This window comes from Nannospalax galili, unplaced genomic scaffold, assembly GCF_000622305.1.
Source record: "Nannospalax galili isolate Female #2095 unplaced genomic scaffold, S.galili_v1.0 scaffold184, whole genome shotgun sequence".
In the NCBI taxonomy this organism is placed as follows: Eukaryota; Metazoa; Chordata; class Mammalia; order Rodentia; family Spalacidae; genus Nannospalax; species Nannospalax galili.
The window spans coordinates 1,110,283-1,129,344 of NW_008351649.1; the positions used below are offsets into that span (position 1 = coordinate 1,110,283).

General features: G+C 41.6%; 1 protein-coding gene across 5 annotated transcripts in view; it reads right to left on the reverse strand.

The window, feature by feature from the left end:
• Positions 1 to 19,062, reverse strand: part of Luzp1 (leucine zipper protein 1) — a 90,196-nt gene that overhangs the window by 9,787 nt on the left and 61,347 nt on the right. For all 5 annotated transcript variants that reach the window (XM_008848576.3, XM_029553771.1, XM_029553773.1 and 2 more), the window contains one exon: positions 11,228 to 11,325. The gene's annotated coding sequence lies outside the window, so the exon portion shown is untranslated. The remainder of the gene's footprint in view (positions 1 to 11,227; positions 11,326 to 19,062) is intronic.

Below are 19,062 nucleotides of genomic sequence, written 5' to 3' on the forward strand. Positions count from 1 at the left end.
AACTCATCAGTACCATCAATGAACTGGACATTAGGGATATTCATAGAATGCATCCACTACCAGATGACACATTCTCAAGCTCACCTGGACATTCACATAGGACTATGTTCAAGGCTATAAAACACTGTGATGGTTAGTGCTATTTGTCAAAATTTCCAAAATCTAGACTCATCTGGGAGATGGATCTTTGGGCATACTAGTAAGGGATAATGTTTATTATATCAGTTAAGATGGGAAGACCCTTTCATTGTGGGTGGCACAGTTCCCTGACTGGGATCCTGGACTGTATAAATAGAGAAAGGGAGCTAAGCAGCAGCAAGCATTCACTACCATCTGTTCCTGACTGGATGTGATGTGACCAGTTTTGACTCCCCTGTCATGATGGACTGTACCCCTGAACTGTCAGCTGAAACAAGCTCTTTGAATTGCTTTTGTCAGGGGATTTCATCACAGCAATAGGAAAAGAAACTAAGACATAAAGCTTAACAATTAGAAAAGAAATCCACATTTACATTCTCAGACCTTAGAGGAACCAAACAAGAAATTAGCAACAGAAGATGCCTAGAGACTTAAATTTTTAAATGAGGGAAAATACAACTTATTAAAACTTGTAGGATGATGTAAAAGCATTGCTTAGAACTTTATGGCATTAGATACGTATGTTAAACAAAGATCTAGTAATCAGTCATCTATAACCTTCCATCTTAGGAAATTAGAAAAGGGCAAAGTAAGCAAGGTGTGATGGGATGGTATTCCAGCCCCCAAGGCAAGAACAGCAGGGTGATTGCTTAAATGCAGAAGGTGGGCAACACAGTGAGGCCCCTGGCTATCAATTAATTACTTAAGTAATTAATCTGTTCATTAAAATTAAGCAGAAGAAAAGAAATGGTAAAAAAAAAATTGAGTAGAAACCAATGGGGGAAGATAATGAAACCCAAAACTTGCTCTTGGAAAAGATTATAAATGGGACTGGAGAGATGGTTCAGCAGTTAAGAGTGCTTGCTACTCTTGCAGAGGACTCGAGTTCCATCCCCAGCACCCAGGCTGGGTGACTCACAACCACCTGTAACTCCAACTTCAGGGGATATGACCCCAGTTCTGGCTTCCAAGGGCATTGTATGCAGGTGGTATGCAAACATACACTCAGGGGACACACGTGCTAAAAAACAATCTTTTAAAAATGAAAAGGTAAAACCAACGAGACTTTGGGAGGCTAAGAAACAAAGATACACAAATTACCAGTATCAGAAATGAAACAAAATCAGTAGAGATTTCATGGATATTAAAAAGACAGTAATGTATGCGCACTATGCATGATGCACATACCCTTAATCCCAGCACTCGGGGATTACAGAGGTAGGTGGATCTCTGTGAGATCAAGGCCAGCCTGGTCTACATATCAAGTTCCAGGCCAGCTGGGACTATAGGGAGACCCTGTCTCAAAATATCAAAATAGTAACAACAGCATGACAATATCAATAGATGAAGAAAACGTCTAGCAAAAATTGAGTACCTACTCATAAAACTCTCAACAACCTGGGAATAAATGGAAACTTTCTTAGCTTGATAGCATCTACAGAAAATCTACAGCTCACATGAGAAACTTAAAGCCTTTCTGCTGAGATCAGGAACAAGGCAAGAATGTCCTCTCCAACCATTTCTTTTCAACACTGTACTTAGATGATACAATTAAACAAAATAAAAGGTATACTGATTGGAAAAGAGGAAATAAAACTTTGAGGATGACATGTTTGTGTAGAAAATTCAAAAGACTGTGCAAAAAAGCCACCTTAATTAGAAAAAATTTCCATGCTTATTGTAGGAAAGACCCAGTATAGTCCAGATGTCAGTTTTAACATAATCCCAATCCCAATCCCAACAAACTAATGTTGTGGACACTGACAAACTTATTCTAAAATTTATAGGGAGAGTCAAAAGACCCACAACAACCAGCACAGTATTAAGGAACAGAGCTGAGGACTGACTACTCAACTTGACAAGTTATAGCAAGGCAGTATACAGGAGAAAGAATTGACGGATCAAAGGAATGAAATAGGCCTACATAAATATAGTTCACTGATCTTTGAGGAAAGAGCAATTGGCAATAAAATGGAGCAAAGGTAGTCTTTTCTATACATGGTACTATGACTGAACCCATATGCACAGGCTTAAATGGAAAATGCAAACTTAAATGGAAAACTATCAACTCCTAGAAATAATAAAGGAGATCTAGGTGGCCTTATATAGTGACAACCTCAGGAAAGATGGTCTTGGGGTTCGGTTCACAACACCCACCACAACCGCCTGTAACTCCAATTAGAGGGTATCCAACGCCCTTTTATGGCCTCTGGAGGCACTATACACATATGGTGCACTTACATATATGCAGGCAAAACATTCATACAAAAAAAAGATTAAAAAAAAAACAACAAAACTGACGATAACAGCAGGAGCAGGAAGACCAAATAGGAAGCACTGCAGTGATGCAGGCAAAGGAAAGCCATGGCCTAGCAATACAGGCAGAGACTAGTGGTCAGAATTCTGGCCTGTGAAGGTGGAATCATATGCTTTGTTCCTGAACTACATAGAACATGTGAGGCAAAGCAAGGAAAGGATGACTGCTAGGCTGCTCAGTGCTGTCCTAAGGTCAGTGCAGCTGAGTGCAGATCAAACAGTCTGAAAAGGAAGATCAGTTCAGTTAAATCATTACTTAAAGAGACATTAAAGAGGCATTCAGGGGAGAGATGGTCTAGTGATATAAACCTGTCAGCCAACAAAAACAGGTGGCTTATAAAGCCATGATCCAGACAACTCTGCCAAATAACTTGGTAAACACAGAGAAAACAAGAAGTCAGAGGTCTGCACCCCAGTATTTTTACTGGTAGAGATGAAGAGTAGCAAAGGAGACAAAGCACAGTCTGTAAAGCAGATGCAAAATTGTGAGAGTAGAAAGCATGTATCATGGAAGCCTCACAGTGTAAGGGAAAAGGAGCCAAATCAACTGGAAGACAAAAACATTGAGACAAAGGTGTCACAGGGATCACCAACAATGGCACGGAAAGCAACACAGGGTTGAGGGGGCAGCTTGGTAGTGAGGCATTTGTCCAGCATGTGTGGGGCCTGGGATTCATCTCTAGCACTAATTAACAGGAGTAGTATAGGAAAGAATCGAGTCATTGAGAAACGGGGGGTGGGGGTGGGGATGGACACAGTAGGTGACAGCAACATGGAAGGCACTGGATGAGTGGTCTGTTAAGATGAGATTTGAAGCTACAGGAAAGGAGGGAAGGAACACAATCTGAGCTTTATGGGGAAAACTAGCATTTGAGAGAACTGATTCCAGCAATAATTCTATGAGACATCCTAAGAAAAACTAGAAATGAAGCCTCACTGAATGCCCACAACCACAAGATGGAGCCAATGCAGCACCAGCAGGCAGGAGTAGAAAGGCAAAACAAAAACCATGGTGAGCGCACTTGCGCTCACACCCTCGCCCTCTCCCCCCTTCTCCTTTTAGCCTCCCTCCCACCTTCTTTCCTTGGCCTACATACTTCCTCATTCTCCAAAAATGGAGGTGGGGGTATCTCTGTGTTTAGAACCTTTCCTCTTATTCCCATCCACTTATACTTTGAGTACAACATACAAAACTTTAGTGGCTTAGTGACCCAGCAAAATACACAGGGTGGGGGTTAGGGACTGAACTAATTTCATTTTTTTTAATGACACAAAGGATAAAAGGATACATGGTTAAGTTGATACAAAAGAAACAATGGCTCCATACTGGCACAGCAGTTACTGGAAGACAAATGACATCATGCATCTACGAAGTATTTTAAAGCAGGGTATCCTTGTAAATATGCTTAAAATCATTTAACTGTACAATTTAAAGATATGAACTTTATAGGACTGGAGCGATGGCTCAGCAGTTAAAATACATTGGCTATTCTTGTAAAGGATAGGGCTTTGGTTTTCAGCACCCACATGGCAGCTAACAACTGTTCCAAACTCCAGTTCCAGGGGATCTGACACCCTCTTGTGGCCTCCATGGGCATTTCACACACATGGTACACTTACATACATGCAGGCAACACACACACACACACACACACACACACAAACAGATAAATCAAAATTTATTAAGATGAAGTTTATATGATACATAAGTTATATCTCAATAAAACTATTTTTCATACACCCCCTCAAAAAAAAAAACCAAACAGTTGGCATGGTAACACATCTGGAGTCTCGGCTACTCAGGAGTCTAAAACAGAAAGATCCTTTAAACCAAGGAGTTCAAGATAGCCTGGGAAACAGTGAGAATTCCATCTCAAAAACCAAAAAAGCAAGTCAGCCTGTTCTTAAACAACATTCCCTGTGACAACTGTTTATTCTAGTTTGTACTACACTTTTCATGAATAAATCCCTTCTTTAAAAGGAAATGGTGATGGTTAATATTGTCAACTTGATGAGATCTGGAATCATCTAGGAGACAAGCCTCCAGGGCGACCTATGAGGACAGGCTTGACTAGGTTAATTGATATGGGAATGCCCCATGCTCAAAGTGGGTGGCACCATTCCCTGGGTCTAGGTCTTGGACTATATAAAAAGGGAACAGCTAGCAGAGTACCAGTACACATTGCTGTCTTCTTCCTGACTGTGGATACAGTGTAGCCAGACTCCTAAACTCCTGCTGCCTTCCCTACCGTTTTATCACAAAACAGGAAAAGTTAACTAATACAGAAATGTTAAACTATTATATGGCTCCATCTATAAATTACCAACATTCTGAATTGGAAGAGTTCAGGAACCTTACCACTGTTTTCATTTGAATGTTGGTTTTCTTTTATATAGTTTTGAAATTAGTACTGCTTTAAAAAAAAAATAATAACATGGCCAGGCATGGTTGTGTACACCTTTAATCCCAGCACTTGGGAGGCAGAGGCAGGAGAATCTCTGTGAGTTCAAGGAAGCCTGGTCTACATAGTGAGTTTCAGGCCAGCTAGGGCTACAGCCTTGTCTCAAAAGACCAAAAAAAAAAAAAAAAAAAAAAGTTACATTGAATAACTTTGTATGGATTCAAGTATTTGGAAAAGAAATGAATACCAAACTCACATTACAGCAACAGTGATAAATTTCAGTTACTGAAGCTTGATAGTACAGTTCTGTCAGTAAATAATACTAAAAAATTATAGTAGACAATTTTAAATTTACATTCTAAAATACAATTATGTATTTTCAGTTTGAAAATTATATCAGCTTAGTTATTATATAATAATTTTTTAACTTCCCAGTCTGTGATTTTTATCTCTAGAAGTTCAACTGGGTAATTTATATTTTCTATAGGGCACAGGTACACTACGGCTGTAGAAGAGTAATAGAAAAACCTCTTGTTGCCTGGGAATGGGAGAGGTCCAATGTCAAGGCCTGGGTGCCCAGGACCATGTGTGGAGTCAAGACCATAGTGGGCCCTTACGGGAAGTGGAAATTTCATTCTCCCATCTCCCAAGAGTCAGTTCTCCCAAGACTGGAATCTGAAAATGATGGAGACCTCCCCTGTCCCCAGCAAAAGCCCAACATAGGGGCAAAGCTACTGCCAAGCAAAACCTGGAACCCTGCGGGAGGGAGTCATGGGGAATGCAGTCACTCAGAGAAGGCTGAGCTGCAGCCTAACACTGGGAAGTCCTCCATCCTCCAATCTACTCCACCATCAACCCACTGCCAGAGGAACGTAGCTCAGGGTTGGCTGAGGACCAAAGCTTCAGGTTCATGGGAGGGGACCCTAATGCTGAATTGTGGGAGGGGACCATAGCTCCAGGTTCACAAGTCAGGACCACAGCTCCAGGTTCGGAGGAGAGGACCACAGCTCCAGGTTCTCAGGAGCAGATCACAACTCCAGCTCATAGTAAGGGATCACAGCTGCAGGTTCTCAGGATGGGATCACAGCTCCAGCTCACAGGATAAGAAAGATTTTATTTTTATCCAAATGTCTGTGAGTGTGCACATGTCTCTGTGGATGGGTGCCTGTAGAGGCCAGAAGAGAGCATTGAATTCCCTGGCATTACAGGTGGTTGTGAGCAGCCTGACATAGGTGCTGGGAAACAAACTGGTTCTCTACAAGAACAGTAACCACTCAACTGCTGAGCCATCTCTCTAGCCCCTTCATTTGGATTTTGGTGTCAATTTTGTATGTTCTGTTCAAGTCTGAGTGAGGAGAGTTAACCAGTACAGCACAGCAACGAAAAAGCTAAATCCCAGGACTGGTGAGACAGGTCAGTGGTTTAAGAACACTTGCTATTCTTCCAGAGGACCCAAGTTTGATTCCCAGCCCAAACATGGTGGCTAACAACCATCCATAACTCTTCTGGCCTCTGCAGGACATTGCATGCACATGGTGCACTTATATACATGTAGGCAAAACACTCATACATATAAAATTTAAAAAATAGAAAAAGAAAGGAGGGGAGGGGAGGGGAGGGAAGGGGAGGGAGAAAAAAGAGCTAAACCCAGTAAATAAGCAGCAAGTACTTATTGGAACTAAGAAGAGAGAACAGCATTAAACATCATTACCCCACTTAAAATCGGTTCAAGATCCTCATTACTCTCAGGTTAAAGTCTAAATTCCCCAATATGACACGGGAAGCCCTGCATGTTCTGGCCCTGCCTGCCCACCTGCCTCTCACTCTTGTCTTCAGTCTGCAGGTCAACTCTCATTCTTGTTTGGGTGATTGGTGGTGGTGGTGGTGGTGGTGGTGGTATCTCCAGCCCCAGGTTTTGTACTCTTGCACTCTCTTTCATGTCTGGGTAGTAAGCTTGATTCCTTTCCCATTTTTCAGAACCCATGTTAGCACCTCCTTCCTGAAGTTAGGGCAGATCAAGGCCTCTTTTGCTTTTAGTCTGCTGTATTGATTCTATCACTCAATTTGATCACACTGTAAGAAGTTTTATTCATTCACTCTACCTTCCCTTACTTGCTTTCTTATCACTGTATTCTCAGTGCCCAGCAGGGAGTCTAGCACAGTAAATGCTTTAAATTTGGTGAATATGAGTGGCTAAATGAACTTCCTAATGATTCAATGGCTGGCCAGACACTGGTCATTAATAGAAAACATTAAATAATACCAAAGAACTACTCATGAATTACAAAGGAGAAAATGGTTGGCAAGAGTGGATCCAGACAGCACCAAATATCAGGTCCTGGGGTAATGTTCTGAAAGATCTTACCCAAGTCCTGCACCATTTGCAGTGTCTCAACCATAGTACTTTCCCCTTCTTGCCTGTAGGTCTTTGCTATGGAAAGGGGACCAAACTGCCAACACCACTACTCACAAGCTGCCCAACTATAGTTACTGGAGTGTTAAATGAAAACAGAAAATGTTTCTGGTCTTTCCTCCACTTCTCAGAATAGGATTTCAAAACCAAAGGCAGCTAAAGACTATTCAGGTTGCTGGTTTTCACACCAGCCTCAGGTGCCATCTAGGAGAAATGGAGCAGGAGAAGTGTGAGCAGGTTCTTTCTCTCACTTGGTCAACCAAGGCAACTGGTTTTGATTTTCTACCATACTGTTACTCCAATGACTGACTGCACAGATTTTATTTAAAATAAAATGACCTGTTTGGCCCAATCCTCAGATTTTAAAAATAAGAAAACAGACTCTGAAGTAAATATTGTGATCTTCCCCCCCACCCCCCGCCAAATATTGTAGTAAAGCCAAAGACTTGAGTCTCTTGATGGTCTAGCCAGCATTTTTCCCATTGTGCAAAATCACCTTCCGACAATTTTTTTTTTTTTTTTGTATTTTACTTTTTTTGAGACAAGGTCTTCCTGTAGTCCCAGTTGGCCTGGAACTTGCTATGTAGACCAGGCTGGCCTCGATATAACAGAGATCCATCTGCCTCTGCCTCCCGAGTACTGGGATTAAGGGGGTATGCCACTATGCCTGGCTTCCCTAAACTTTTAAGGACTTTTACAAAGTATTCTGAGCATTAGCCTATGCACAGAAGAAGAACAAAAGGGTAGATCAGAGGAACAGACAGGCAGAGCTGAAAACTGAGCACTACTATACTCCAGCCAATAAGGTACCTCAAATACATGTGTTCTTCAGGGATCCCAGATCCACTGTTGGTATGTTTGTTTGTGTGTGGTGCTGGGGATCAAACCCAAGGTCTTATCCCTGCTAGAAAAGTGCTCCATTCGAGGCCTACTTTTTATGTTCTTTAACAAATTATTCCCCTGAAATTTTTGCATCTACACAATGACAAAGTGGCAATCCCTGGGTACAAACAGTGTCAAGCAGAAGGCACTGCACATAGCTTATGACAGACAGTAACCATTACTGTTATTAAGCCTGCACAATAATGTTATGGGGTACACACCCTTGAACTTGCCCCAGGTCACACAGCTGTTAAGAAGGATAGCCAGGATGGTAACTCCAGGTCTTGTTTGAAAGTTCATATTATTTTTTTAATTTTATTATTTTTATTATGTGTGTGAGTATATATGTATATATGTAAGTGTACCTGTGTCATACAGTGCCTATGGAGGCCAGAAGAGGGCATCAGATCTCCTGGAACTGGAGTTACAGACAGTTGTTAGCTGCCATGTGGGTGCTGGGAACCAAGCCCAGAACCTCTGCAAGAGCAGCCGGTGTTTTTAACCTGTGAGCCTCTCTCCAGCCCCTCAAAGTTCATCTTCTTTTAAGACCACTATGCTGTTCGGCCAAGCCACAGATCTCTACACTTCAGTTCTAATCTCTGACAAAAAATCTTGCATAATATGTACTTCATCTCTACCTTTTTGTAAAAAATTTTAAAACTTATTTCTTATGTGCATGAGTGTTTACTGTATGTGTACAACGCCCACGGAGACCAGAGAAGGTGTCAGAACCCCTGGAACTGGAGTTACTGTTGTTAGCCACCATCAGTTGTAGCCACTATGTGGGTGCTGGGAACCAAACCCAGGTCCTCTGGAAGAGCAGCTACTGCTCTTAAACGTGAGCCATTTCTCTAGCCCCCATTCTATCTTTTTACACTGCTTATTTAGCACATGTGACCACCATATATGTACATTAGGAGATCAGAAGTAGTAACTGGCTGTCTGTAGGTGGCATCTGGGAAGAAAGTTGTTCATACTAAATCTTAGAAAATCAAGGAAGGCTAGCTAGCCCCACACTTTGTTGTTCTGTGTTTGGAGACAGTATCTGACCCTATAGCCCAGGCGGTCCTGGAATTTACTATGCAGCCTAGGCTAGTCTCAAAATCACAATCTTCCCGCCTCAATGTGTTCTGAGTGCTGGGCTCACAGGCATGCACCACCCAGTCAGTCCATTTTTTTAAAACCAGTGTCTCTCACGCCAATGTCTAGCTCATCTAATTTATACTAGAAAGATACCAATTGTCTCTCGTTTGGGGCTCAGTTCTGCCAAACTTCTTAAATCCTTGTTTTTTTATTTTTGAGCTAGAGTCTCATGTATCCCAGGCTGGCCTTCAACTTGGTATATAGCCAAGGATGACCTGGAACTTATGATTTCTCCTGCCTCCACTCCAAGTGCTGGGACTATAAGTATATGCCACTGCACCTGGTTTATGTGGTACCTGGGATCAAACCAGACATGCTAGACAACTGAATTACAACCTCAGTCCCTTGAACCTACTTCTAAGTGGCCCCTATCTAGCTCTTTAGAAATGGACTCTTCCTCCTGTCTTGGCAGATCAGGAAGGTCTGAAATAGAACATAATCAAGTCTGCCCTGCCCCTTCTCCCAACACAGTTGCCATGATTCATTTCCTGTTCCCAACAGTCACTTAAAGCAGGGGTCATCAAGACTTTTTCTTTACAGTTTGATAAAGAAGTATAGAGACTTAGCTTGAAGTAAATATCTTAGGCTTTGGGGGACCTAGGGTGTCTGTTCCAACAATTTAACTCTACATGGTAGTCTGAAGTAGTCAGATACCATACTTAAGTGAATAAACATAGCTGTATTTCAATTAAAACTTTATTTACAAAATCAGACAAGGGGACTGCAGGCCACAGTTTGCCATCTCTTGATATACAGGAAAATCAGAACTTCTAGTTACCCATCTTAAACCTTAGGTCTTCTAACAAGTATAGCAGCACTCTCTGAGTGCTTCTATTTAATTACTTGGTTTCAGTGATTCCCCCAACCCCACGAATCACAAATTCATGTATTTTGGACATACAAATATCAGGGTCAGTATTCCTACAACATTCAGGAATTCTTGAGGGTAGAAAGGATGTAGACCGTCCCTCTCATTTGGTGCACAAACTAGCAAGAGGTCAGTCAACTCCTGTTCAAACATTTCTAACAGCAGGAAGGATTTTCACTTCTTACCAAGACAATTCCATCTTTGAACAGCTCTAAGGTAAGATACTTTACTTTTCTTCCCAGTACATGCAATCACCTTGTTACTAGCAAATGTGTTACTGAGTCTTTTGCCAGAACATAAGATCCATGAGGTCAGGAAGATGTTTGTGTTGTCCACCCACGACTTCAGGAATAGTTTTCCTTTGTCTTTATGGTGTCTGTTTCATAAATGAGTTGACATGAGAGATATTACTGGGATTTTTCCTTATATTCAGCCACTTCCATGGCCACTACTCATTTCCCAGACTCTTCTTCCCCAGAGTGCCTTTATCTATTCCCTATGCCATGTAACCAAGACCACTAGGTCCCTGCTCAAGTTCTCACCTCTACTGCTCCTCTTTCATTGGTACTCTCCACTGTCCTCACAGACACACGAAGGATTGGCACCCAAAATCCAGAAAAGGCTGCCAAAAGGAACTAGTTGTTGATCAAAAGTTTGTTAAATCTGTTTATTTCAGTGCTTCAACCTTACGTCAGGCACTACTTCAACCAAGAACTTTCTCAAAGTAGAAATACAGTGTGATGAAAAAAGGACCTACTTTGGAAATTCAGTTCTATCATCTGCTACCTGTGTGAACTTGGAGAAATTATCTAAGCTCTCTTAATTACTTTCTTGCAGTGGTAACAGCAAGAAGGGAAAGTATGACCCAGGCCTGTAAAGACCACCCAGGTTGGTTGACTTTAAAGGAGAAAACATGTAACATTAGGTGCTCAGCCTAATGTCTGATTCATAATAGACTACCAACCAAGACTACTTTTCTTCATGTACAGGGGTGGAAATCTGTACAGGCTTCAGAACCCACCCAATTCCATTAGCATACCAGACTTCACTGTGTAACATACTTACCATTAGGTAATGTAAGCTTTCTGTGAAGACTTCTGTTTGCTCCCCCAGTGTTTGCTGTCTTGGACAGTCACTATCTTTCAATGGTACTTGCCTTTGACCTGGATAGAATATAAAGAGAAAGGAAAAGCTAGGTAAAGCATGAATTACACTAAGGCTGAGCCTGACCCAAAGGCTTTCACATACAATGAATGCAGCATCAGAAAAGGGGCAAAGAGATCTGGATGTATATCCTGGCAGTGAAGGAACTAGGAATGGGAAACAAGCTCCATAAGACTTCCCTATTATCAGGTGAAAAGGTCCCTGGGGCCAAGCTATCTTTACTTAAAATAGCAAACCTATATTCCCTAGTATTCTAAACATGTATATGGGATTTTGAAGCTGGGAGGCATTTTGAAAAACGAACTAGTTAAATGCCCTTTTGAGGAAAAAAACTGAAGCTTGGAGATGATGAATCACACAGTGACTTAGGGGTAAAGCTGGAATTCTACTAAAAATAAGATGTGTAGAGTACCTATTACATCCTGGGCATTATGTTGTATATAAGATGGCAATATGATAATGTTATCTCACTGTACAGATATAGAATCTAACTTTCAAGGAATAAAATGACTTTTCTAAAGCTGTACAGCTTGCTTAGTAGACATAGTTGGGATGTCTTTCTGAAAAAGCCCCTTCACCATGCTGACTCTCCTTTTACTGCCCTCTTGACTCAGTCCTCAAAAGGGTCCTGAACCACCCAATATCAGTAAAAACTAAACATAGAGCTTCTAACCACTTTCCAGTTTTGAAATGAGCAGCTTCCTATGAGAGAGCTGAAAAGCCAACCAACTTGACTAAACTACTGCTGAAGTTAAAGAAGAGTTACTAGAGGGAGACTTTTTCTTCTTCCCCTCTCTTGATGAAGAATGAAAAGGTAGCCATCTTCTAGCTTAGTATTAACCGAAAGTTTTTGAACATGGTCTCACATTCAAACATCCCTTCCTTTAATCATGACTTACCATCCCAATAGACTACCCTTGGCCTCCTTACAAGACTACTGGTCTCTTGAATCTGTGTTCCATGTCCCTAAAATATACACACATCACAGAAATCATGCCTGCTTCCATTTAAGAGATAGTAGGTTTTCTTCCAAATGGCTTACAAGATGAGGGCATGGACAAGAGGTGGCTCAGTGGTTAAAAGCACTGGCTGCTCTTGCAGAATATCTGGGTTCAGTTCCCAGCACCCACATGGCAGCTAACAACCATTCTTAACTCCAATTCCAGGGAACCCGATACCCTATTCTGACGTCCACAGCCACTGAACCATGTGATGCACTTGTATACATGTACACAAAACATTCATGCACATAAAGATAAATCAATCAAAAATATTTTTTTTAATTTGTTGTTAAATTTGTTATTAAAGCCCTGGGGGCCTTTTTCTTCAAAACACTATGGAATACTAAAGTCAAGCAAACAGGACCTCCAGATGGGCCTAACTGGGGGAGCAGGGGTGACATCTCACTGTGTAGTCCAGACTGACCTCAAACTTGAGATCCTCCTGCCTCAGCATCCTGAGGGCTGGGATTAAAAGCCTGCACCCACCATGCCTGGCTCTGATTTGCTTTTAATTGTCTACACTATCTCTCTATTTCAGTGGTAGAAGCAACGTCTCCTTTGACGAACACCATTTACTTCTCACATCCTCAGTGTCCTGGCCTCTATCCCCAGAAATAACAGGATGACTGTAGACAAGTGTCTTTACTCACTTTTTTTTAAAGTTACTTTTATTTACTGTGGGTGTATGAATATGTGTGTGGGTGCAGAAGTGGAGGTTCCCTCCATGTGGTATCCAGGGAATGAACTCAGGTCATCAAGCTTGATGGCAAGTACCTTTACCCACTGAGCCATCTCAATGGCCCAGGATGACCAAACTTTAATCCTACAGCCTCTTCAGAGAGCTTTTTTGTTGTTCCTGCCTAGGGTGTAAATGGTTATTGTGTGCATGCCCATCTATCCAAAGCAAAGATGAAAGAAAGACTCCTTAGAGAATATGGATGGTCTACCAACTGCCTCATTTTCCTGAGGAGCATGAATGCTTTAGAGAGGAAAGACTTGCCCAAGATTATAAAGCCTGTTAGGAGGAGCACAGTTATATCCTTTTGTTCTCAGAATACTTCTGTGGTGAATGAAAGTACTATTAGAGAATTCTGCTTCCAGTATCACTCTCTAGTGATTACATATATAAACTGGATAAGATACAGAAAACAAACATCTGATGTGATGGAGAACTGAAGGAGGACTGGCATGGGCTCTAGCCTGAGGGCATCTAGCTGTAGTGCTAATTAAAAAGCAAACTCCTGGTTTCTGGAGCAGCCAGAGATAATGTGAGAACTTGGCCCAAGACTGGCTGACCCTGAACTATACATGTACATGGCAGAATCCAAATATCTCAGCTAAAAAAAACTACAAAAGAACAGGACAAAGATTTAACTGCCACCCCTATAGGTATGACAGAGCTTGCAGTTCGAATCTGATTAACTAACTGCCTGCTAAAATAAAAGCACCAACCCAAACCAGTTTTTACAACCTAACAACCAAATGTGAAAGATACAACCCAAAGTTATGTAGAGAACTAGAAAAATGCAATCTAGTCATTAAAGAATAGGCAGTTGTCACAGCACAACACCAAGATGGACTCAGGTTGAAATGACCAAACAAGGATAGAAAATACAAGTAGCATAACTAAGTTTAGTAAAGTAAAAGAAATGCTAAAAACTAAGAGGGGAAAAGTGAATCTTAGGAGAGAAATTGAAAGACTTTAGAACAGAAATATGGTAATCTAAATTCTTTTTCTCTCTCAAAATTTTATGTGCATAAGTTTTTGCCTGTGTGCATGTGCATGGTGTGTATCATGTGCATGAAGTGTCAACAGAGGCCAAAAGAGGACATTTGATTCCCCTGGAACTGGAGAAGTTGGACTGCTGTAAGCCATCATATGGGTGCTAGGAACTGAACCCAGGTCCTCTACAATAGCACTGATTGCTCTTAAACACTGAGTCATCTCTTTAGCCCCTACATTCTTTTTTTAAAGACAGAGTTTCACTATGTAACCTTGACTGGCCTAGAACCCCCTTATGTAGACTAAGCTAGCCTTGAACTCCCAGAAGTTCACCTGCCTCTGCCTTCCGGGTACTGGGAACTATAGACATGCAAAACCATACCTGGCTAAAAAATTTTTTTTTAATTTGTACAAATGTTTTGGTGTTATGCCTACTGGTATGTGTATAGTGCCCAGGAAGGCTGAAAGAGGATGACAGAGCTGCCATGTGGGTGCTAGGAATTGAATCAGGGTCCTCTGAAAGAATAGTAAGTGCTCTTAACCTCTGAGCCACCTCTCCAGCCCCTAATTTTTATTTATTATTTGTTTATTTATTTATTTTATGTGTATGCGTGTATTGCCTGCATGTAGCTAAGTGCACCTGTTCCCTTCAATGCCTGTGGAGGACAGAATCTCCCTGTTAGATTCCCTGGAACTGGAGTTAAGGACAGTTGTTAGCTGCCATGCGGATGCTGGGATTCGAACCTGGGTCTTCTGCAAGAACATCCAGTGTTCTTAACTGCTGAGCCATCTCTCCAGCCCCTAATTTTTTTTTTTAATTCACTAAGATTAAAAACAGAATGGGAAGCTGGGGAGATGGCTAAGTAGGTAAGTGCTTGCTACGCAAATGTGAGGACCTGAGTTTGGATCTCTAGCACCCCTATAAGAAAACCTGGTGTGGTTGGTAAAAACAAAAACACGACAACCTGATGTAGATGTATAGTACGCATCTGTTACTGGGAAGATCTTGGAGGGGGCAGGTTGCTGGACAGCCAGTCTGGCCAATCAGAGTGTTCCGGGTTCAATAAAAGACAAGGTGAAGAGGGGCTGGCGAGACAGCTCACTGGCTGCTGTTGCAGAGGACCCAACCCAGGTTTGGTTCCCAGCACCCACATGACAGCTGACAACCATCCATAAACTCCAGTTTCTGGAGATCCGACGCCCTCTTCTGACCTCTGCAGGCACTGCACAACACAGGTGCATCTATATACTACATGCAGGTATTACACTCATATATGTAAAATAAAAGAATAAAATATTTTTTAAAAAATGAGGTGAAGAGCAATAGAGGAAGACACTTGAAATTGGCATCTGGCCTACAGACGGATAAGCATGAACACATACACATGTACATCCTGGGTATGCACGTGCATGCATACACCACACACATACACACATGGGGGAGGGGTAAAAAAATCTAAACTTCAAAAACAAAAAGAACAGAATGGAGATGACAAAGGAGTTGACAAAGCTCAAAGAACAACTAGACAAACAGAAATAACTTTGGGTCCTCTGTGGCCTCCACAAAAATCACCATCAGAGCTTTTGCCAGCGTGTACAAAGTAATTAACTGATTAATTAATTAATCTCTCAGAAAAACTGATGCCAGGATATAGAATGACTTCAGATCACAGAGTTAGAGAGAAGCTATTACCCCAAAATTTTATTGAACCCTCATCTTCTTATTAACCTCTTGGTGTCTCCCAGATAAAAGCAAAGAGCATGTGATGGTGGAAAAGGAAAAGGCAGGATAAAACCTAAAACCCAAGAGAGCCACCATGTCCAAAGTAGCTCCACTGCATTATTGGGAAGCAGGAAGAGTTGGGTTTTTCCCTCCAATTGCTGAGGCACCACTCCGGCTGTTCAGGCAAAAGGCTGAGGCACCACTCCGGCTGTTCAGGCAGGACAAGATGGGACCAGTGATCCTGAAACTACTTCTTGCCAGGTGCTTGGTAAGAGTAAATCTAATGCCACTCAAGTTTGTAAAGCAGTCAACCTGGGTACCCTTACTAACTCCACATGCTCAAGTCACTGCATGTTGGAGCTGAGGGCAGTGTAAGTACAAATGGAAGGGGAAAAAAATGTAGCTTGCAGAAGACACATTAATTTTGGCAAGTCTGCATTTTCCTCCCCACTCCTGCTCACTCCACCTCCCTGAATAAGGAAAGAAGAGAATCCAGAGCAAGTGACTGCTTCTGACTTAAGTGGGGAACTGAGAAGAGACAACAGCCCTCAGGAACTAAACCCAGGTCCTCTGCAAGAGCAGCAAGTCAGTGCTCTTAACCATTGAGCAATCTCTCCAGTCCCAAAAATGAATTTGTAAAGCCATCATTGCTTTTTTTCCTTTCCTTTTTGGTAGTGCTGGTGATCAAACCCAAGGCCTTGTATTTACTAAGTAAGAAAGTGCTCTACATCCAGGCTACATACCCACTCCTATCATTAATTCTTAAGTGTGTCACTAATAGAGATTCCAATACCTGTCTATGAAGGAAGACTGCTAAAATAATGTTTCTCATGAGACAGTGCTTTTGAGTCTTCTAAGATGCATGTTTTTAAATTTACACAGCCCTTGAGATGGGAAGGCAAATACAACAGTATAAGGAAGCAGATTAAGTGACTAGAAAGCCTTTTTTGAAAGCTAGTAAGACACAGGATTACATACCAGTAATCTCAAGTCTGTGTATCAGGCTCTTTCCACCTTATAAAGAAACTATATCAAAGAACCACAAGTACAAGTAAGATTAGAATGCTAACAAAGTCTTAAGAACTTGCATGCCTTTTGGAAGCATTTATTTAAATATTTTTATTATTTTTATTTTATGTGTATGAATGTATTGCCTGCACGTGGGTAGGCGCAACCATGTCATGCAATGCCCATGGATGTTAGAAGAGGGCATCGGATCCACTGGAACTGGAGTTAGAGACAGTTGTCAGCCACCATATGGGTGCTGGGAAGAGAACGAGGGTCCTCAGCAAGAGCAATCACTGCTCTTAACCCCTTCATCAGCCCCCGAGTGCATTTATTAACAAGTAATAAAACCCAATTAAGACTAATGAGATTAGTATATCTATTTGCAAACCAGTACTCGGAACCTGGTTCTGCTGCTTTTTCTAACAAATAATCTATAATTGAGACTAACTTTCTTGCAATTAGCCCATGACTGAGGTTCAGCAAGAGAACCACATGTCTAAAATTGCTAGTTGTTCCCTTGCTTCAAGACAGTTGACTAGGCCGGGTGAGGTGGCACATGCCTTTAATCCCAGCACTCAGGAGGCAGAGGCAGGAGGATTTCTGTGAGTTTGAGGCCAGCCTGGTCTACATAGTGAGTTCCAGGCCAGCTGAGGCTACAGGGAGACCCTGTCTCAAAAAGACCAAAATAAATTTGACTAGCCAGCTTTGGTGGCACACACCTTTAATCTCAGCAGCCAGACCAGCCATCTAGGACTACATAAAGAGACTCTGTGTCAAAACAAAGCAAACAAACAAAAACATGAAGAAAAAACTGACTGAATTTGAAGAGCATGCTGGGTCTCTTAACATCTAAGGATCTATGATTATCAAGAAAGGCTAAGGATTATAGGCAGAATGGCAAATATAGATAAACAGCAAGTCACAATTACCCTAAAGGAGGAAAGAAATCACAAGAGCCTTTTATTATCTATTAGTCTTCATGGTAACTGTGATCACATAAATACCATCATGTTCATCTTATAAAGAAGAAACAAGGGCTCAAAGTCACATAGCTGATGAGTAGTAGATTCTTACTCAGGTTATTTCTCCTCCAAATTTTGCTTCTCTTTTCTATTACACCACCTTTAGGGAGTTCTCTCAAATTTTACCCACAGAAAAGCCAGTCCTGTTCTACAGTCCAAACATCTCAAACCTATGTAAGCTGCTGAGCATATTCATTCATTCATTCAAATAAGTACAGCTACCTATAGTGCAGTATATCAAGCTCTGAGGTGAGCAGTAAGGGTGAGACAGTGAAGAGAACCTGTCCTTGTCTTCACAGCACTGACAGTAGAGTGCAACAGAAAAAAATTCTGTCATTTATTATATAAGCTATATATAGTACAACTGAGTAGAAACTGAATCACTCCATAAGCCTACACAGGCTCCCCCTAATAAGAATGTTATGAGTAGAAGGGATACATAGTGAGTTTGAAGATCTAAAAAAACAGAGGAAGCAGCCAAGCATGGTGGCTCAAGTCTTTAATCCAGCATTGAGGAGGCTAAGGCAGGAGAAGTTTTGAGGTCAGCCTGGGCTTCACAATGAATTCTAGGCCAACCTGGACTACCGAGGCCCTGGTTAAAAGAGGAAGCTGGACAGGTACATAGGGAGCGGCCCATGCATACCTATGGGGCCTAATCTGTGTATTGTTATTACTGTTTTATTGACAGTCCCACGATGTAGCCCTAGCTGCACTGGAGCTCACCATGTAGACCAAGTTGGCCTAGAATTCAGAGATGCACCTGCCTCCCTGCTCCCCACCCCCAGTGCTGAGATTAAAGGCCTGTCCCATCACACCTGGCATCAATTTGCATCTTTATCTAAAGAATTACAGGAAATTACTTTAGTATTAAATAGGAATAAGACATATATGTGTGTTCCACTAAGATCATTCTCTTTCAGTATGGGTAACAGATAGGAGGAAGAATAGTATGAAGAGAATCAGTGAGGAGGCTAGTTATGAGAACCTGGAAAGATGGTATAACAGGTACACACTGGGCTTTATACCATTTGTTCTAAGCACCTTTTATGAATGAAGTTCATCCTTAGAACTCTATGTGCAGACACTATTATCTCTAGCCTATAAAAGAAGGCTAGGTTAAGTAATTTTACATAGTCTTCTTTGTGTTACTTCCCTCATAACCAGTCCTTGTAAACACCTTTAATTCCACTTGCCCTTCTCCCTTTTCATATTGAAAATTTCAATCCCCAACTAAACCAAACTAGGAGCCTCTCTGGTCC